The following is a 22,006-nucleotide window of genomic DNA, read 5'->3' as shown; positions in this document are numbered from 1 at the left end:
TACTTATTATTTTAGGGGAAGTATTGATTGTTACTCTTTTCTAAGACTGCACTTTGTTTGCGGAATTAAAATGCTGTTGTAATCCAGTAGTTAATTTAAGTATTTAATGTTACCTAGGTTGTTCAGCACTGTCCTAAGTGAGGACATTTTAAAAAGTGCCTGCCTTTAAGGAGTTTACTTTTTAAAGTAAACAGAACATTTAAATCAATAAATACAATATAGTGAAGTAGGAGAGATCTAATAAAGCAACCATATCAGTCTCTTTCTCACATGTGCTCATTTTGGTTGGTGTTAGTTTTACACCCTTGATTAGACCAAGTGCCTGGTTAGCAAGAATCATTCTTATTTCTATGTCTCTATAATACTGAGTCCCTGTACTGGCCCACTCAGGCAACATTAATTGATTTATTAAGGCAATATGGCTTATATTTGTTAGCACTAGCTATGGTTCAGATATCACCCACAATACAGACATCAGAGCTCTTGAAGAATTTAGTACACAGAAAACCAAGAATGAGAGGAGAAACTTCTATTCTCTGGGCTTTAGTTTCCTTATCTGTAAGAGAGAATCCTGGTCTGTGTAAGAAAGAATCCTGGTCTGGATAATCTTTAACATTATTTCTAGCTTTCCTAAGGATCCATAAGTCTGGATTTCATCATTAAAAAAAAAAATCTAATATCTGATTTCACTAAATTAAAATATTTATTCTAGAATGTAAAAAAAATTTTTTTTGACAGATTTTAAAATCAGCTTTAAAATTGGGCATTCCTAAGGATACTAAAGATTTAGTCATAAAGACAAAGCCAGCAGCTGAGCTAGCTAACTAAAAACTGATGCATTTTATTTGGACAATTTTCAACAAATTCCTATAAAATAATTCCCTCTCCCCACTAACAGTTAATAATAATTTTTTTTTCTAAAAAGGTAAGATGTGTTACAAGTAACATGTAAATTGTATTTGTTATGTCTCTTAATGGTGAGTTTATGTTATTACAGTTACTGTTTCCATTCCATTAGCATTGCCTTCTTAGCATTACTTCATTTAATCTTCTCCTGTAAACTCGGTTCTCAAAGCCCAAGGGCTTTGTGCTTAGCTGATCCTGGGAAGGTCCCTAGGTGGGTATTTCTTATCTTCCATCCATCTAGGCCTTCCCCAAACAATCTATCTCCATTTGGAGAGAGTTATATCTTTTACGTGCTTCTCTGAATTGGTCATTTTTCAGACATTTAAATAGCAGGATAACTTCCCAAGAAAAACTACTGTCTCCTTTTCAGATATTTTTTTAGGGGTGGGAGGCAAGTTAAGGAAAAAAAGGAAACAGATATCATGAAATAGATCTAACATATATAAGATATTGGAAGAGCAAGAACTTTGAAAGATCTGCTTTCTTAAGCAGAAAGCCATGGTGTCTTTTTTACATGATTTGCACTGAGATACAAAAGACTGGCTAAAATTTCATAGCTTATTTTCTAAAGTGAAAAAAAAAATACCACTTACTCTGGAGTTTCTTTCTTCCTCAACTCTTCCAAAGGGTAGCAAGCTTGAGCTACTGTGTGGACTCCAGAATAGAACTATTTTTGAAAAAGTCTAATGTAGATCCCAATCAATCTCATACATATCAAATCAAGCACCACTTTTTGGGCAGAGGATATGAAAGGAGAATACATAATCCTAGGATCATGGGATTTAGTATGGTAGAGACTTTGAGATCATTTTGTCTAACAATCTCATTTTAAAGATAGGCTTAGAGGGCCAAGGATATTTGATTTTACAACAGAGCAAGAGCCACGCAGTAAACATTCAAATGCCCACTTGGCTCTATTTCCCATTATGGAAAAAAAAGCACAAGCTCAAATCATTTATTCACATCCTAAGAATCAAAAGCTCTTACTTTTTGGCTGTAGTTTAAAAGTCTGTATATCCATGGAAGAATGAGAAAAAGAAGTGTTCAAACTTTTAGAACAAAGCAAAGATAAATATCAGAAGAAAATAGTTTCCTTTTTTTTATTTTAAAAAACACAGTCATAATCACTTTACCACAAAACATAAGAGCAGAATAAGGCTACTATTATAGCACAGCACAATAAAGCACCAGGGGAGAGTTGGAAGGAGAAAGTTGGCACAATCTGAAGTGGAAAGAGCATTAGTGACCATGGTAATGGGTCCTCAGCAAGAACTGACCAGAAACAATATTATCTATTCATAATCCCTTCCTCTTATACTTTTCTGTCTCCTTTAAAAAAGGGGGTAAGGGGGAGAGAGAAATCAAAGTATTTTTGTGACCAAAAGTGATGACATTTGCATACAAAGGCATGACATAATCCAGGGTTGTCAAACACATGATATCAAGCATGTGACTAGAACCAGATTAAATTGTAATTAGGAATTATTTAACCAAAACAAACACACCCCACATAGATAATATCACATTCTAAAACAAAATCAGTGTGTGGCCAGCAGGGATTCTTATATATGGTTTAGGGAACCCTGTTTCTATTTAAATTTTATACCACTGCTATATATAACCCACTAAAATAGCTTCAGTTAATGGTCACTTCCCTCCATTAAAATGATTCCCCCCATTTATTCTAATATAGTTAGATTAGATAATAGGAACAAAGAACTTGAGTTTAAAATGAAATATACCAAACAAGATTTCTCAAGTAAGATAGCGAGGGAAAAAAAACCATATTTAAGGTGTTATGGATTTAGGAACAACAGCAATCAATTATTTAGAATGGCAATCTTGAAAAACAATTTAGAAATTAGAATAAAAGAATGAGTTTCTGCTATTTTAAAAAAATGATGATATTCAGTCATGTCAGACTGTGACTTCATTTGGGATTTTCTTGGCAAAGATACCAGAATGATCTGCTATTTCCTTCTCCCAGATCATTTTATAGATGAAGAAATTATATGAGGCAAAGGGTTAAGTAAGTGTCTGAGGCTGGATTTGAACTCTTCAAAATAAATCTTCCTGACTCTAGGCCTGGCACTCTATCCACTGAGTCACTTAACCCTAACAATTAACAGTTGTTAAACCAACTGGCTAAGCAGTGAATCAATAACTAACAGATTTTAGATGGAGAAGTGTATAATCAACTGAGGAGATAATTTATTACTGAGGCTTGGATTCATAGATCTAGTCACAACTAAGAGGAAATAACTATTCATTAAACAACTACTTATTGTACCTTTTATATGTTCAAAGTGTAAGCTCAATGGGAAAGAAAATTTTAGAAAGATAATAAACAACTAATTTATGAATATTCCCAAGGACTCTAATTGAATTTCATAATACAAACACAAGTACAATCCTAGTTCTCAATTCTTTTAAAGATTACATGAAGAGAATACAGACTTCTTCCTTTTGTGTAGAACCAGGGCTCTGAGGTCTCTTCTAGCTCTAAATCTGTGGACTTCTGTCTGGGGGAAGATGTGTTTTGTATCTATATTATATGCAAAACATATGACTGATTAATTTGGTGGTACATTTTTTTTTTAAACCCTTACCCTCCGTCTTGGCGTCAATACTGTGTATTGGCTCCAAGGCAGAAGAGTGGTAAGGGCTAGGCAATGGGGGTCAAGTGACTTGCCCAGGGTCACACAGCTGGGAAGTGTCTGAGGTCACATTTGAACCTAGGACCTCTAGGCCTGTCTCTCAATCCACTGAGCTACCCAGCTTCCCCCCCATACTTCATTTCCTTTGACTAGAATAAAGCAAAACTAGCATACTTTCGTCTAGTAATTCCTGTTTCTAGTGAAGGCTGAGGCTAGTGAATCTCAAGTTCAGGAGTTGCAGTATGGTTAAAGTAGCCATAGTGGGTGCCTGGGAAAGCTGCTTAAGGTAGAGAGAATTGATTATAGCTTCAGTTCTGAGAATGGGCCCATGAGTAAAAAGTTGCATTTCCAGCCTTGAGGCCAATCTCAAAAATAAAAACAAAACAATGAAAAAATGGCAGAACACAAAATTAAATTAGACAACTGCAGAAGGATGGAAGGGAAATCCAGAAATCAGGTAAAGCCCTAATTTTAAGTATGGAACAAATAAATCTAGAACCAAAGTGACACTATAACCATGGGTTTCAAGGAGAATTGTTTCACTGAAATAAGAGGACACAAAACTAGTACCAAAAAAAGTCATAGTTTTAAAAATATAGTAAATTAAACTATTTCATGGTAAAAAAAAGGGGGGAGGATAGAACATATTGGTCTAATTACATTTCTTAAGACCTCAAAATCAAAATAACCCTGAAAATTTCCTTAGATTATAACTAATCTACATTCCATCTTAAGTTGCATTTACTGGACACGTATGATAATTCTGTAGCTCAATGCAGCTACTAGATATTAATGGCTAACCCATGATGCAAGTTATTCTAGGTACAATTTAGAGGCAACTGAATCCTAGGAAACCCTATCTATCTAAATTGGCACAAAAGTGTTCTGAAATTTGTCACCGTTAAACTGATACCTCAGGACTTTTTCATATGCTTCAGAAGGTTCAACCAGGATGCAAAATGAGTACCATTAAAATCTAAACTTGTGAATATGGTATCCAGGAATGTCATGTAACCTAAAAGGAACAAATGAACTTTTGCTTTTTTCCAAAACAGGTAGAAGAGGGAAAATGTTATTATTTGTTCAAATCATCTATTCAACATATTATTAAGCCTCTATTAATATCAACAGCAATTATTTCATTTATAACTTTTTACTGTTCCTTGTATGTGGGACCTTTTCCCTTAGTATGTCTAAATCAACAAGCATTTTAAAAGTACCTACTATATATACCCAGTACTTTGCTGAGTGCTGGATACAGGTAAAATGTAAAATGCACCTCCCCAAGATAAAAGGAGAAACATGTTTAGGAAAACCTGAAGATAAACATGATAAATATTCTTGGTAGGGTGGTAGCTAATTGCCATTTCCCCCACTCTTTGGATCCAAAAGGAAAATTGCTAAACATCTAATATTTAGAATGAGAAATTATAATAGACAAAAGGAAGATTTACATGAACTGATGCAGCAAAGGAAATAAGCAGACCCAGAAGAATATAGACTAAAAATAGTAAAAAGATAACTAAAAGGAAACCAAAACCCAAAGGCTCTGAGAAAAGAAAATTAAACAACTATCTGAAAATCTTTCTCCTCTTAGTAGAGAAGCAGGGGGTTTCTGATCATGAGGGCAGAAGGGTTCATCTATTGTCAGGTGTTTTTGCTTAACTCTTTCTCTGTTATGAGAAGGTTGGTTCAGCTTTGAGAATGAGGTGGTGCATGACTATTGGAAATGGTACAAAAAAGAAATAGAACCTCCATTTGGGCCTTTCACAGCTACATTTCCTAATCCATTTGATATTATATTAAGAGATAGCTAAAGCAGCCTCTTTTGAGATAAGCTTTATCTTACAAATGTAAAGAAAATAGGGATCTCATTTTGGTGTGAAAACTGATTAGAGATTTAAATGCAAAATTTAAGATACCCAATAATTTACTTAACCACTTACACTTAATGTCTGAGATACTAACCCAAAGGTCATTTACTTGTCAAATTTCAAACAGCTAAAAAAACATACTACAACAATGGGGACAAATAAGACTCAAAAGCAGTTAGAATAGTATTTTAAAATCTACATAAATACATAGTTAAGATGCTCTGGTTTATCTGTATATACATAATTCTAAAAAAAAATTTGTTTGTAGCAGATCTTGAACTCTCCAAAACTTAATTCTTCATCCTCTCCAGAGCCTACTCTTTCCTCCTGATATTTCTTCTTCTGTTAAATGGCAACAATCTTCTCCATTCAACCATGTACAAAATCCTGGCTGTCACTATCATACCTTTCCCCTCTATTTATTAAATCTAGTGGGTTCCACCCCCTTTCTCAACATATCTTCTCTTTCATTCTTATCGATTTCTAAATCTAGGCCTTCATTACCTTTCACCAAGACTAGTCTGTTAATTTCTAGGTACCACCTAGAAAACCAAAAAGTTGTGACTCCTTATCCAGAAGCAGCTTGGTGGAATAGTGGATAGAGAGCACTGCGCCTAGAATCAGGAAGACGGTCCAAATTTGGTCTCAGACACTTACCAACTATGAATGGGAATTAACAGTTAATCTCTTTTCCAGTGTTGTAAGGATCAAATAAAATAATATTTTTGAATTAGCATATTGCCTAAAACATATTAGACAGTACATAAATGCTTCCTCCCCCTTCCTCTAACCAATAATTCCAACTTTCCTAGTTTATTCATACTACTCATTCCCAACATTTCACTCTGACCAGTCAGGACTGTCTGTGTTCCCTAAACACATCCTTGTCCTTTTCTATCTCCAGGTGTTTGCTTATGAAATTCTTTATGTCTGGAATGCCCTATTACCCACACCCCAATCCCTATCTTTACTGGAATAGGTTTCATTTTTCAAGATCCAACTCAAATGCAACATGAAGCTTTTCTCAATTGGATTAAACTTCTTTAAAACTCTATTGTTCATCAGGTTTTTTTCTCTCTCCACAACTCTAGGGAGTGAATTATTTTAAGTATTATCCCCATTTTACAGATGAGGAAAACAGAGGCCATTGGGTTCTACCTTCTCTCCACAATTAGCACACTCAATAAGAGAAGGCTAATCCTTCATATAGTTAGTTGAGTAGTCTTTGAAGTAGAAGATAAGAGTTCTAACTGCCTCACCACACAGCAATTCTAACTCAGAAGCTGAGTTAGTCATAAGCATTTATTAAGTACCAACTGTGTACTGTACTACACTGTACTAAATGCTTGGGATACAAATAAAAGCAAAAGTATTCTCTGCTTTCACGGAATTCACAGACTAATGAGGGAAACATAAGGAAAACCACCCTCAACAAACAAGACATATACAGGATAAATTGGAGATAGTCAACAGAAGAAAAGTTTCTTATAGAATTTATCAGGGACATGAAAGGAACTAAGGAAGCCAAAAGAGGCAGAGATGAAAAGAGAATTCCTGGAATGGGTGATAGCCAGGGATAATGCATGGAGCTGGCAGATAAGAGTATTTTGTGGAAGGAATAGATTTTAGGCATAATTCTGTGTTTTGCTTATTCCCTTCTACCATCCCTAATTTTTCCCTTCATTAAATTCTCCCATCTTGTCCAAAGAGATGGAACTTGTTTAAGCAAACATTTTTGTGACTTTTGTCTACCACCTACAACTGGCCTTTCATTTGTTCAGAGCACATATACGAAAGTCAAGGAAATATACACATTTTTACAGTGGGTGAAGCATGTGAACAGGTTACTGTTACCCCGAGATAGCTATACTACTACACTTGTAAAAGAAAATAAGGAGGTCATAGACTCCAGAGTTTATTTTATAAATGAGGAAACTTATTAAGAAGTTAAAGTACTTAAAAAAAAAAGAAGTTAAATTACTTCTTCAAAGTAACAATTAGAAAAAGGCAGTAAGCTTTTAAAAAACCTTATAATTTCTTTAAAGGTTTACAAAGACTTTTTGTTACAAGTATCCCATGAGGTAGATAGTGCAAGTATTCTTATAATACAGATCAAGAAACTGAAGGCATGAGAAATTAAATGACTCACTCTTGGTTACAAAGCTGATTTGAGGAAGGATTCAAATCCAGGCTCTCCAATGTCAGATGTTATGTAGGGGAATGAAAAGACCACTAGGTTCTGGTTCAATATATTAAGAGCCAGAAGCTCTATCACAAGTACAATCTTGTGTAAATCACCCCCCCCCCCCTTAAATCACAACATTTTGGAGCTCCATTTGTAAAATGAGAGGGATGACCTCTGAATTTCCCATTTAGCTCTAAATTTATGATCCTATGACTCAGAATTCAGTGATTTAAATTGAACAAAAACAACTATACCACACTGCCTTTGGCAGAACTGCCAGTAACCCCTCTAAAGCAGTTATGACTTGATTAATAGGGAAAGGGGCAGGATTTGTGATTTCATTGGTGTGGGCAATGCTGGGGTGAGAAAACCTCAACCAATGCAAGTTGGCATCTTTTATGCAACTTGTGGCCTGAGATAGCTAACTACAGCTGAAAAATGAAGTGCCTTGCTCTGGGTCACACATCCTATATGTGCCAGAGGCAAGTGAGGCACATATCCTTTCTGTTTTTATCTAAAAGTCTAAGCCTCTATCATGAGGCTGACTCATTCAGTACTATTTTTGTTGAATAACTTATTAGCATGTATTCTCTAGCCACATTCCCAATAAGACTTTCAGGGCACAAGTTACAAATTATTTCTGGAGGTACCCAATTCTAACCTAGATGTTCTTCTCTAATCCAACAAGGGACCAATATTTCAGTCTAAAAAGCAAATTGTACAGAATTTTTAGAACTATGCCCCCCCCCCCCAAGAAAAATAAATTACAATTGTTTTTATCATACAACTCTACTCAATAAAAGCAGCAAATCTGTTCACATTTGCATATTTGGATACGACCAGCTTAAACATAATTTCTACTTTTCTAATAATTGCTAGCATGTAAAGAACATTTTACTAAAGTCTTGGATTCTTAAGTTACACCATGGGGCTGGGAGTTTCTTTCTCTTCTTTTTAAAAACCTTTATTTTCCATCTTAGAATCAATATTTGTGTATTGGTTCCAAGGCAGAAGAGTGGTAAGGGCTGGGGAATAGGGGTTAAGTGACCTGCCCAGGGTAACATAGCTAGGAAGTGTCTGTGGCCAAATTTGAACTCAGGATCTTTCATCTCTAAGCCTGAAGGTCTATCCACTGAGTCACCTAGCTTGCCCCCAAGAACAAAGATTTCTTAAGGCTATGTCAGAGAATCCCAAATTCTAGCAAGTTTTACCAAATCAGAAACTGGCATATGTTTGATAATACTGTCATTCAAAGTCAAATGGCACAATCAGGCCCTGATTCCTAGGTGTGTGATAGCAGGCAATTCTCTTTGCCTTTCCCTTATTTTAACAGAGAAAGATTGGTTAAATGGCAATGAATTTTGGAGTCACTCTGAATTTCAGAGTTGGAAGTCACTCACTTCCGACCATATCCCCAAATAATACCTCTAGTTAAGACACCTGGACACCCAGCTTTTGCCTGAAGCCTCCTAGTGAAGGAGATTCATTATTTTCTGGGGCAGCCCATCCCACATTAAGTCTAAATTTGTCTCTGTAACCTCCACCCATTATGCTTGCCAAACAAAAAAGGTCTGATACCTTGAAGACAATTATTAGTCTTCACTAAGCATGTAGAAAGGCTGTACAACTAGGATGTTAGAAATAAGAGCCAAACTCATGAATTCAGAGAACATGTCAGATACTGAAGTAGTGAGTGACATCAACACAATAATGACATTTTAATAACTCCTGGGGGAAATGCCCTCCTGATTCTTGGGAAAAATTAACACAAGTGGGTGACTACCATGATTTTGAGAGTTAAAATGATAATACATCTAAATTTGGGATGGGGGGAAAAGGAAAAAGTTAACAATTTGTATTATAGTCAATTCTGAGTTCAAGAAATGAAAACATTTACCTTTGTGTGCCTGCAAAGTCAGCTTGTAGAAAGGGAACAGAATCCAGGTTTTGTGACTCCAAGTCCTCAATGATTGGTACACTACAACATCTTGACCCTTTGCTGGAGATCAACATTCATTCTAAAAGAATAAAGTATAAATTATTCTTCAAAACAATAAAAATAGAGATATGGTTATCAATGGTAACAAGTCAATTATGCTTAATTGTCAACATGTTTGAACTTATCCACAAAATCAAATAGCAAAAATATTAATTGTTTATACAGTGCTAATTATAGTTTGGTTATTATAGAACTAATAACAGAAAAGCAAATGCTATGTATGTACATGCACAAAAATCCAATCTGTCAAACCGAAACAACTTTAATCTGAAATTCCTTATACTCAAATGAAATGTTAGTAGCTTTAAAAAAAGTTATTATTATATATTGGGTAAGAGCACTTCAGTCTAACTTATTTTTCTCTGATCTCGGATTTTTTATCACAAGAGAAAATGCTTACAATTTAAGTAGGGGAGGTGGAAGTGTTTGCTAATGTTCTTTCAATATTCTAATAGTAGGTGGCATACTATTAAGAACAAATTTGAAATGCCATGAGTTGACCATTACCAAGTTATACATTAATTCAATCAGGTTAGTTTTAGTCAAAAGACTATCAAAAGCTATATATGGTTATCTCTGTACATTAGAAGGAAAAAGAGTACTTAAAGAAACTAGCATGTAAAGCTAAACATAATCCAATCCACAAATTATTAAAACCCTACAAAACGAAGCTGAAGTAGAATTAAAGGCAGAAAAAAAAAGCTGAGTTTACAGAATAACAATATAACTATTAAAGGTTAAGTAGTTTAGCCAGAATAAGGAGGATCCCCCCCCCAATTTCTTGATCATCTTTCTTCCTCCTTAACCCACCCCAACACCTTGGGGTCTTGCCCCTGGAAGCTGGGCTCTGATAGATGAGCTTTCCATTGTGACCCACTATGCAGCTCTGAATTTCTAGTTTCCTTTTCTATACTGGCTCATTCCATTATAAATTAAACCTGAAGATAAGAGACTATCTCCTTTGTTTATTACTGGAATCTTCTAAACTTAGTTCAGTGCCTGGCACATAAATGTTTAATAAATGCTTTTATTATTTTAAAAAGTTATTTTCATTTGATGAAAATCAAGAACAAATCCTTACAAATGTTTATACCAATACCAAAAAAAAAATCTAAAGTGATGGATGATTGAAAGAGAAACCTATCTAAAGGCATCATCACAATCAAGTAGTGTTTTTAAAAATCAAACATAACACTCCAAGAAGTTATTTCAACAATCAAATGAAATGAAGTGCCTCAAAAGCATAACATAAATGAGTTGTTATACCAATTTAAAATAGTTACCATGGGAGGCAATATATTGATTCTAAGAAAACTATCATTGCTTAAAACTCTCTAAAAAAATCTTCCAAAGCCAGAAGCAGATTCTTTTAAATAGTGTCAAGTATCAAAACTTTTTTTTCCTTTGAGGCTAAATTTAACTTTTAGAAACAACCCAAAAGTTTATCAAAGCCAAGAATGGGAAAGAAATCTGGTCAACACTGGTTTTGGTTCAAAATAAGCAAAAAAAAAAACAAAACCAACTAAATGACCCCCCCCCCCCCCACCACAGCCATAAAATAGGACTTATTTTATATAGCCTGTAAACAATTACATTGTTATTCCAAACATGTTTGGGTGCAACAATGGGCTCAGAGAATACTGGAATAAGCATTCAGCCTCTTCCATTTAGTAGGTCAACATTTATTTGGATGGGTAAATTCTGGTCTGGTTTTTTTTTTTTAAAGTCTTATGACTTTCCATTATCTCTACAGATCCAATTTCCTAATAAAAATACAGAAAAATTACTGGCATCTTGCCTAGCATAGTGAAAACTCTTGGAGAGGACAAGGATAACAGTCATAAAATAAGAGGCCTAAAGAACTAAGTAGTCTCAAGATTAGAATACTGGATTAGAAGTAACAGCTCTTTTCCTGCCTTTGCCATGCAATTTAACTATTCTTTTAAACTAAACCTTTATTTTACTCCCTTTTTTTAATTAACAAGCATTTATTTTCTTCTCCTGTCTCCTTCAATTAAAACAAAGAAACAAATTCTTGTAACGAGCATGCCATGTCAAGCAAAACAAATTCTTGATTTGGTTTTGTTAAAAAAATCTGTCTAATTCTGCACTTTGAGCCTATAACCACTGTTAAGGGGTAGGAAGTATAACCTAATTCATTAGTCCACCAGAATCCTGGTTAGGTCTTTCAAAGTTGTTTGTCTTGACGGTGTTATCATATAAAATGTTCTAATTCTTTTCAGTCTACTTTGAATCCATTCATATAAAACTTCTTTGAAACTACTTTTCATCACTTCCTAGGGCCCACTAATATTCTAATACATGTATATGCCCTAACTTGTTTGTCTATTCCACTAAATGATGGAAACTCCTAGTTATTAAAAAAAAAAAAGGAGCTATTGGAAATATGTATATATGGCATCTACCCCCCCCCCACTTCCTTTAATTTCTCGGTAGGTGTCAGCCAGTCTTTAAGTGGGCCAAAAGGCATGAACTATTTAGTGACTTTTTGAGCAAAGTTCCAAATTGCTTTCTAGAATGACTAGACCAGTCCAAAGCTTTAGAAAGTCAATAAACATTTATTAAGCACATACTGTATATGCAAAGCATTGTGCTAGACACTAGGGATACAAAGATGCAAAAGACAATCCCAGCCCTCAAAGGAATACACAACTGGAGAGAAAAGCAAATATATATAAACAACATATATACTGTAACAGAAATACTGTACGATCATCAACTATAATGAACTAAGGTATTATCAACAATGTAAGGATCTAAGATGATTATCCCAAAGGACACAAGATAAAAAATGTTATCCACTGTCCTACGAGTAATTCAGAATGTGAATGCAAATGGAAGGATTGATTTTTTTTTCTCATATAGGCAATGTGTCTTCTTTAACAGCATGAGGAACATGGAAATATATGTTGCATGATAGCACTGGTATAACCTATTGGATTATTTACCATCTCTGGGAGGTGGGTGGGCAGAAATAGGGAGAGAATCTGAATAACAAAATGTCAGAAAACAACTGTTAAAAAGTTCTGCATGTTTCTATATGTAATTTTAAAAAAAGGTATTTATAAGAAAAAGAAGATATAATTAGAAGAGGAAAGGTACTAGAATTGAGAGGGACTGGGAAAAGCTTCCTGAAGATGACCTGAAAGTTAGGGAAGTCAAGAGGTGAAAATGAGGGGAGAGCATTATTCCAATAATGAGGATTGGCAGAGAAAATGCCTGGAGGCATGACTGTTCAAGAATAGCCAAGAGGCCACCTTTACAGGATCAAAAACACCATGGTTGGAAGTAAGGCAAAAAAGGCCTGGATAGGTAAGGAGGAGGGGGGAGGGGGGGAGATGAAGGTGAATGCCCTATTACAAAAGGGCCTTGAATTATCAAATAGAAGACTTTGTACAGTGTCAGGCACATAGTAAGTGCCATTCTAAATGGTAGTTATTATCCTGGAGGCAATGGGGAGCCAATAGAGTTTACTGAGTGACATGGTCAGATCAGCACTTTAGGAAAATCATTTTGGTGGATGGACAGGGAGACTTGAGGCAGGCAACTGCAATAATCTAAGTGAGAAGTGATGAGGATTTGCTCCAGGGTAGGGGCATATATTGGAGAGAAGTTCCAAAGATGAAATTGCTAGGATATAGGGGTGAAAAACTGAGTTCAGGATGTGGATCTGGGGGTCATGAATCTGAGGGACTAGGAGGATGTTGTTTCCCTGGATAGTTGCAATGATGATGGCAATATGCTTTTTCTCTTGCTACCACCCCCTCCATTAATTGTCAATTTTTCTTTTTGAGTATGACAGAACCTCAAAGGTGATTAATTTTTACTTCCCTAATGACTGAGTTGTAGCACTTTATTTTTTATTTATTTTTAAAAACCCCTACCTTCCATCTTGGAATCAATACTGTGTATTGGTTCCAAGGCAGAAGAGTGGTAAGGGCTAGGCAATGGGAGTTAAGTAAGTGACTTGCCCAGGGTCACACAACTGGGAAGTATCTGAGGTCAAAGTTGAACCCAGGACCTTCATTCTCTGGGACTGGTTCTCAATCCACTGAGCTACCCAGCTGCCTCCAGTTGTAGCATTTCAAAAATATGATTATAGCTTAGATTTCTTCCTCTAAAAGCTATTTAAACTTTTTGACCATTTATCAACCTGAAGGACAGCTCTTATTTTTACAAATTTGACACAATTCTTTATGAATCATAGAAATAAAACCTTTATTGGAAAAAAAATTGCTGGAAAATTTCCTTTCAAATACTAGTTGCATTGATATTGCTTTTAAAAAATTATGTAATAGTGTCCATTTTCTTTTGTGATTCCCGCTGTCCCTTGTTTGGTCATGAACTCTTCCCCTGTCCAAAGATCTGACAGCAATTCCCTCACTCCTAGTCATTACTTCCTTGTTCCTCTCCTGTGTTTATGTAACCTTCTATATTTATTGGTTTGGAGCTAATCTTAACATGTGATATGAAGTACTGGACTAACCTTAATTTCATTTTTTTAAACCTACCTATTGACTCCCTTTAAAAATATTTTTCTGCTAACAACTCCTTCAAGGGGATACTGGGGATGGGGGAGGGGTGCAACTACTAGGTAGCTTAATGGATAGAGCAGCAGCAGGCTTTAAGTTGGGAGGACTTGGGTTCAAATGTGATTTAAAAGACTTCCTAGATGTCTGACTCTGGGCAAGTTACTTAATTCCATTTTGCCTAGTCCTTATCCCTCCTTTCGGTTGAAACCAATACTTAGTATTGATTCTAAGACAGAAAATAAGAGTTATAGGGGGAAAAAAGATACTGGGGATAAAGAAAAATGTCACAACACAGAATAATGCAAAAGCATGTGAAAGAAGAAAAGGGTAGAAGACCAAAGCATACCTAATAGTATTCCCAATTCCAAAATTGTACTAATGACTGACAGGTACTTGTTAGATTTTCTATCTTTATCTTTTAAAAAATATTTCCCCATGCTTACATGATTCTTTTTTCCCCCTCCTCCTCCCAGGGCTGACAAACTAGGTTGTCTATCTTTATAAAGAAAAGTGGAAGTGGTGGGGATCCTGATCCTAATATGGTAGTAGAGAGAATAACAATATTGAGTACTTTGGGTATCTGGACTAAGTTTTCGGGCAGAGCATTTTTATTACTAATTTTCATTAGCTGAAGAACATATTTTTCCTTCTAAGGACACCTCAAACTTTATCTATCTTTCTTGCCCTCTCTACAGCATGTGACACTGATGATCACCTTCCCTCTGGATACTTCCTCTATGGATTTCTGTGTCATTGCTCCCTCCTGGTTCTCCTGACATCTGTCTCTGCCTGATCAAGCTAACATTCCCCCACCCCCACCCCCCCAAACACAGTGGTGGATGTTTCTCAAAGTTCTGTCCTGGGTTCTCTTTTCTCTCTGTACTAGTTTACTTGAGTTCAGTGAATGCCTTTATGTCCAGATCCAGATCTATATGTATATCCAGCCCTAGTATCTCTACTGAACTATAGTCACGCACATATATAAAGGTGACTTGAACTTCTCAAATTCAAGATGTCCACAAAAGAACTTATTCTTTCTGCCAAAACCCTCCCACTCTTCTTAACTTCCCCATCTCTTAAAAAAAAAAAACAACCAACTTTAATGTCACCCTCAAATCCAATCAATTATCAAGTCTTGTTTCTATTTGTACAACATCTCAAACAAAGCCCCTTCCTCTCTTCTCACATAGCCATACTAGTTCAGGCCCCATGTCACCTCACTTGGACCCAAGTCTTCTTTAAAAAACAAACAACAACAACAACAACAACCCTTACTTTTCATCTTAGAATAGAAACTAAGCATAGGTTCCAAAGCATTAGGGGGGTAAAGGCTAGACAATGTGACTTGCCCAGGGTCACACAGCTAGGAAGTCCCACCTCTAGGCCTGGCTCTTTATCCCTAGATGCCCTTAGCAATAGTCTCCTGACTCATCTCTCCCCACTCCATTCAGTGGCCACAGTAATTTTTCTAAAATGCTGTTCTGACCATATCATTTCCCTGCTTAATGAGCTCTGCTCCTTTAGCTCCCTGTTACTTTCAGTATCAAATATAAACTCCTGTTCAACACTTAAAGCTCTTCACAAATCCTTCCTACTTTCCCAGTTTTCTTACAGTCAACAGGCCCATTTTCACTTCCTCTAACAAAGCAGCCTTTCTCCTTATTCAGTCAACACTTTGCTCACCAGTGGTCCCTCATACCTGGAATGTTTCCCTAGTTCCCCACTTCTGCCTTGTCGTTTCCCCAGCTTCCTTCAAAACACAGCACCAAGTGTCACCATCAGCGGAAGACCTTTCCCAGTGCCCTAGCTACTAGTGCTGTCTCCTCTCAAATTATCTTCCATCTACTCTGTATATATCTCATTTCATATGTAGTGGATTATCAACGGTTATCTTCCACACTATAACAAATGCTCCTTGAGGGGAGGGTCTATTTTTGTTTTCCTTTGAATCCCCAGAACTTATGATAGTATTCAGCACATTGCTGACTTACTGAAATAAGGTCTATTTTCTCTAAATAAATAAACAAACAAATAAATAAATAAGTAAAAAAATCTAGCTTTATATAAAATTGATGTTTCCCAATAATTAAAAATTGTAGAGCACTATAACATGTTGGTTAGGTAATTTTAAAAAATGCCAAAAAGGAGGAAATAACAAAACCTCTCTAAAATCCAGGGCCTGAATGAGAGAGTCAAATGAGAGAGCCCAAGATACAATTCTTAACTCAGCCAGCTAGGTGTTCACAGTGGTGGGCCCGGAGTCAAGGAGACCATGAGTTCAAATCCAGCCCCAGACACACTATCTGACCTTGGGGGTAAGTCACAACCTCTGTTTGTCTCAGTTTCCTTAACTATAAAATGGAGATAATAATATACCTCTGGACTGGGTTGTTGTGAAGCTCAAATGAGATATTTGTTAGGTTTTCAGCATAGTTCCTGGTACATAAAGTGCCATATAAATGCTTATTTCATTATTGTGCTGAAAGGACTGGAATGACCTCCAGGAATTGATGCAGACTGAAAGGAGCAGAACCAGAAGACCCTAGTACACAGAGACAGATACACCGTGGCACAATCAAATGTAATAGACTTCTCTACTAGCAGTAATGTAATGATTCAGGACAATCCAGAGGAACTTATGAGAAGGAACGCTATCCACATCTAGAGAAAGAACTGTGGAACCAGAAATGCATTAGAAAAATATATGCTCCAAGTTCGATAGGGATGCAATTAGGATTTTGATGTTAAAGGATCACTACTGCAAATATGAATAACAGAAATGTTTTAAACAATGATACATGTATAACCTAGTGGAACTGCTTGTGGGCTTTGGGGGGGGAGGAGAGGCAGGGGAGGGATTATGAATTATATGACTACGGAAAAGTATTCTAAATAAAAATTTTAAAAAGTTTATTCCCTTCTCCTAAATGGCCAGCACTGAAAAATTAAAATCAAGACCATAGATTTACCCCCAAATCCTTGTCTCTCTTCCCACCCCTATCAAGAGCAGGTGATGTTAAGGCAAAAGAAAAGTGGGTCATATGGAAGTAAAAAAACAAAACAAAACAAAACAACATTTAACAAATCTAGGGTCAGCTAGGTGTTTCACTGGATAAAGCACCAGGCCTAGAGCCAGGAGGGGTCTGGGTTCAAATTGGGTTCCTAGCTATGTGACCCTGGGCAAATCACCTAAATCCAATTATCAAGACCAAATTCCATTTCTGCCTTGGATCAGATCCTTAATATCAGTTTAAAATAGGTGAGGGTTTAAAACAAAACATCAAGTCTATACTCTATAAGTGCGGGTTTACAACTCATTTTGAATACTTAGGAGGTACTTATTGTTCACCCAGAAGCTTTATAACTAATATAATAGCCATTACTGGTATGTTGGTCAGTCTACCCTTTGAATGGTTCATAAGCTTTCAGAAGGCAGATGAAATCAATATCCCTATTTCAACTTAGTTACTGAGAAGGCAGCTATTTCAACTTAGTTATTGCCTAATATGACTGAACAACCTAAATGTTTGTCCTAGTCTATCAGTGAAAGTATCATTTCCATTCTATTTTGGAAAGAAAAGTGAATATTTGTTCAAGAACCAAGAACTAATAAACAGAAGAATCTGGAAGACAAATTGAAGTATTTTAACTCTTGGTTCAGCATATATCCTAAGTTGTTTTTGTTTTTTTTTTTAAATGTTTTTGCATTGCTGGACTAATCTGGTCTTTAAATTACAAACAGAGAATATAAAACTTAACATTTTAAAACAAACATATGCTTTGATTTCATACATGCCTTGTTAGAAGACAGAACAAGAAAAAAAGGTGGAGATAAGTAAACAGTAATAGGAGGAGAAATATACACACATACACAGAATAGAGGGAAAGGTTGAGGTTAAGGAGAAGAAAACTGAATTCATTTGGGTTTTGATGCTATCACTTCAGTAATGCTTCCTGAAATCTCATTTGGCAGATGAAATGCGAACTCTTAACTGCTCATTATTCATTCAGAAACTCTGCACTGAGTTGGGACACAGTGGCTTAAGTGAGAAATTCTTTGGAACAGTGACAAAAGCAGTATTACCTTGAAGAATGGCTGAAATCAAACTGAGAATCAGATAGAGTAGATTTTCGCACCTCTGATGCAAGATATAAGAATGCTGGGAAAAGGGCCCAGGATGAAATCCTCTACTTTGTATTGGCCATTTCAGGGTTTCCATTAAATAGAATGCAAAGTGAGAGTAATAGAACCCTGTTTTCCCTTTGAAATTAAGTAGTAGTTTTGAGAAACAATCTAAATTCTCACAAGCTAAGTTAAAAGATCAAACAGTAGTTAAGATTTATGGTGACATTGTAATCAACACTGTAACCATTATTTGCTACAAAATTATAGTTGGCCACAAGTGTCACTCTGCAAAGTAAACTTATTCTATAAAATGATTAAGTATGGGAATAGAAAAATCACTGGAGATATGGTTACTAGTCTCACATAAGACTGCTCTCTCCCTCACTTTGGCTGTGTAACCTAGGTAGAAGTTGCTTAACCTCCCTCAGCTTAATTTCTTAATTGCATGTAAAATGAAGATAAAACACCATCTAATAGGGTTATTGTAAGGAAAGGACTGGAAAGCTACAACCCCTACTTCATTTACTCTCTCCTACTCACTTTCTCCAACTAACCTAATTGTACAAGAGTTTAAGAAAGACATAAAATTATTTAAAATTCACTCTAAGTTGGAAATTTTTTTCCAGTTAGTCATAATTAACCAAATTATTCAACAACTTCTAATACTAAGTTCTTTGAGGTAATAAAAACTTGACAGTTTTTATTTTTCGGATGAGAATTTTTGTCTGGACTGCTCTAGGTTCCAAATACATATACCATCATCTACTACTCTGCTTAGTTCACAACTACCTCTGAAGTTGATGAAAAATAAAATATGACTTTCTAAAAACAATATTCCTCTCAGGTGATGAAAACAGGGTAATGTTAAAAAGAAAATTAAGGATAGAAGAAATAAGTTTATATAGAAGAGAAAATTAAGTGTAATGGCAGGCTAGAAAGAGGGTGAAGATCCTAATTTGAATTTCACTTATGACATTTACTAGCTGTGTGATCTCTGTAAGAAATGGAGGCTCAGAGAAATGCTTGTATAATGGGGATAATACTGGCACCACCTCAGAAAACTGTCAGGAAAGCTTGTTATGCATGTGACTTATTCTAGAAAGGGGTTAGTAACTGAGAACTGATTGACCAAATTTTACTTACCAAGATCAAATATTTTAAAATATACTTAAGACTAAACACACACACACACACACACACACACACACACACACACACACACACACACACACACAGTCTAACTACCAAGGGGGAAAAAAACCCAATTAAAATGTCTTCTACCACCAACTGCTTCTAGTTAATTTTAAATGTTTAAGAACTCGGTATTCCAACTCTTTCCAAACATATACTGATCTACCTTAAAAGGTGAAACTTGGCCCCAAGAATTCTTAACAGAAGCAACAAAAACACCAAGGGGAAAAAAATTTAAAGGACTGAAGGCTGCTTGGTGACCGTAAGTTGTCAATAGCATATTAAACACAAAATAACAAATTTCTGTGCAAGAACCAGAGGGAAGGCACACATGAGGACGACCTCTCCCTGCATTGGGTTACTTCCTGGAAATAAGTAAAGGAGTTCAAGAGAATCGAAACAAGACGTCGGTAAGTTGCTGGGGTTCGGCTCGGCTTTCCCAGTCCTTTCGCAGCTCCCAGGTGCCTCCAAGAGAGCCCTCGGGCCAGTTCTTGGGCCTTCCAAAGGCACCAGCTCCGAGCTCCAGCGGAGCGCTCCGGAGCCCCGGAGGGCCTGGGGGGAGGGGGCGGACCCACATGTCATTGGTGTAAGCGTTCCTGCGGCCAGGACTCCACGGGGGTGCGGCGGGGTCCGAGCGAGGCCCCCCCAAGTTGGCGGCAGGGCCCGGGCGGGCGGCGCGTGTGTGCGTGACTGTGAATGTGGGAGAGCCTGTGCTCAGCCAGAGTGCAGAGGGAGCTCTCTCCAGCTCTCGGGGTCTCTTCTCGCAGCAGCAGCAGCGCCGCCTCTGCCACTCTGGACCAGACAGAGACGACGACGACCGAAGAGGAGGAGGCGGCGGCGGCGGCGGCTGCGCGGAGACAAGGCCCACCCGAGGCCCCCGGGGGCTGGCTGCCGGCCGCTCGGCTTGGCTTCGCGGACCCCAGGTCGCCCGAAGAGAACTGGGGAACGGCCAGCGGCGCGGAGGCGGCCGAGTTGCGGACCGGGAGCAGCGCGGCGACGGAGGCGATGGCGGGAACGGCGGTGGCTGCGGCCGGGTTCCGACGTCCAGGAGGTTCCGGGGCGGCGGGGGCGGCAGGATAGCGCCGGGGCCCGGGGCGGCGGTGGGAAGGAGGAGAGGGCCCGGGGCGCGCGGCGGGCTGGCTAGGAGGGCGGACCGGCCCGCCCCGGGCCGCCGGGCGGGTCGAAACAAAGAAGGAAAATGGAGTCGGGGCCTTGAGGGCTCGGCCCCACCCGGCCCTGGCCCCGGGCCTTGGGCCCCGCCGCGGCGGCGACAGCGATGGCGGCGGCAGGGAAATGGCGGCGGCCGGCGCCGCAGCAGGGACGATAGAGGGAGACAAACACCCCCCGGCGGCGGCGGCTGGTGCCGGGGCTGCAGCCAGCGCCAACCGGAGCGGCCCCATCGTGACACCTAGAGGCGGCCCGCGAAACCTCCCTGCAAACCCCGCGTTTCCCCCCTTACCTCCGCGCCGCGCCGCGCCACACCCCCCCGCGGCGCCCGCTCCTTCGCCTGCCCGGCCCGCTCCGGCCGTCCCGGCCGCCGTCCGGCCCGCTCCGGCCTCCCAGCCGCCAGCCGCCGCCGCCGCCGCTCGGAAACAGGCAGCTCCGCGCACGGTTTAATCGCTCCACAGCCTCGGACACAAAATGGCGGCGGCGCGGCGCAGTGCGCCTGCGTCGGGGCTGCCGGTACTGCTGGAGCTGATAAGGGAAGCAGGGAGGGGAGGGGGGAAAGAGAGAAGAGCAGTCCGAGCGGCGGAGGCAGAAGGAGGGAGGGTGACGGGGAGGGGAAGGGAGGAGGGGGGAGTAAAGGTGAGAAGAGGGAGGAGTGGCGCGGGGTATCATGGGATGCGGCTTTAGGGCGCCAAGTTTCAAATACCGGCGCGATGGCGTCATGGGGCACGCCGCGCGTCACGCGCCCGCTGGGCCCTGGGCCTCAGACCCCAGCGTGGTGCGCGGGTTTCCGCGAGCGTAGAGTCATCCGGGTCATCGCGTCCGGCCCTCTTCGGCTTTTTCCCCGCCCGACAGTGGGGCGGGGCGGAGCTGGATTTTAGGCTTGGGGCTTTAGTACCCGAGTGTCCCTGGAGAGGATCCAACGCGGGAGAAAGCTGCGCGGTTAACCCACTGGCGGCTTCTGCTTTACTCTCTCGCTTTCCTTTCCCGGGGCTCCCCGGGTCGTTCTAAGGCCCCCACCCCCACCCGTTCTACAGGTGAGTAACCGCACCCCCTGCGGAGTGGAACCGCCCCCTTCTGTTTAAGGACCTGGCTCAGCAGGACACCCATACCCCCCTGCTAACTTCTGGACTCTGTTCCCCCAGGGGCTACACAGCCTGTCAGCCTGCTAGCCTTTCACAGATTGCCCCTCCCTCTTTCTGGTGCTCTCCTTCTCTGGGAGCCAGCAGCCCAGGCTGTCCCTTCGTCTCCCACCTCCATATCTTTGCCCTGGCCGGGTCCCCCCTGTTCCTGGAAAGCTGTGCTTCCTGGCTGCCTTCAAGACTCTACTGAGATTCCACATTCTTCG

At 39.1% G+C, this 22,006-nt stretch overlaps 1 protein-coding gene across 3 annotated transcripts in view; it reads right to left on the bottom strand.

Annotated features, from left to right (window-relative positions):
* The window catches only part of CTCF (CCCTC-binding factor), a 48,950-nt gene extending 27,687 nt beyond the window's left edge, over positions 1-21,263 (bottom strand). For 2 of the 3 annotated variants that reach the window (XM_007477171.3, XM_003339769.4), the window contains exons 1-2: positions 20,951-21,263; positions 9,520-9,640 (exon numbers count right to left, since the gene is read on the bottom strand). The gene's annotated coding sequence lies outside the window, so the exon portion shown is untranslated. The remainder of the gene's footprint in view (positions 1-9,519; positions 9,641-20,950) is intronic. The other variant, XM_007477172.3, reaches the window with a different exon arrangement.
* Between the last annotated feature and the right edge of the window lie 743 nt (positions 21,264-22,006).

This window comes from Monodelphis domestica, chromosome 1 (genome assembly GCF_027887165.1).
Source record: "Monodelphis domestica isolate mMonDom1 chromosome 1, mMonDom1.pri, whole genome shotgun sequence".
Classification (NCBI taxonomy): domain Eukaryota; kingdom Metazoa; phylum Chordata; class Mammalia; order Didelphimorphia; family Didelphidae; genus Monodelphis; species Monodelphis domestica.
Note: the sequence above shows the minus strand (reverse complement) of the source record. Positions and strands in the feature narration are given on the sequence as shown.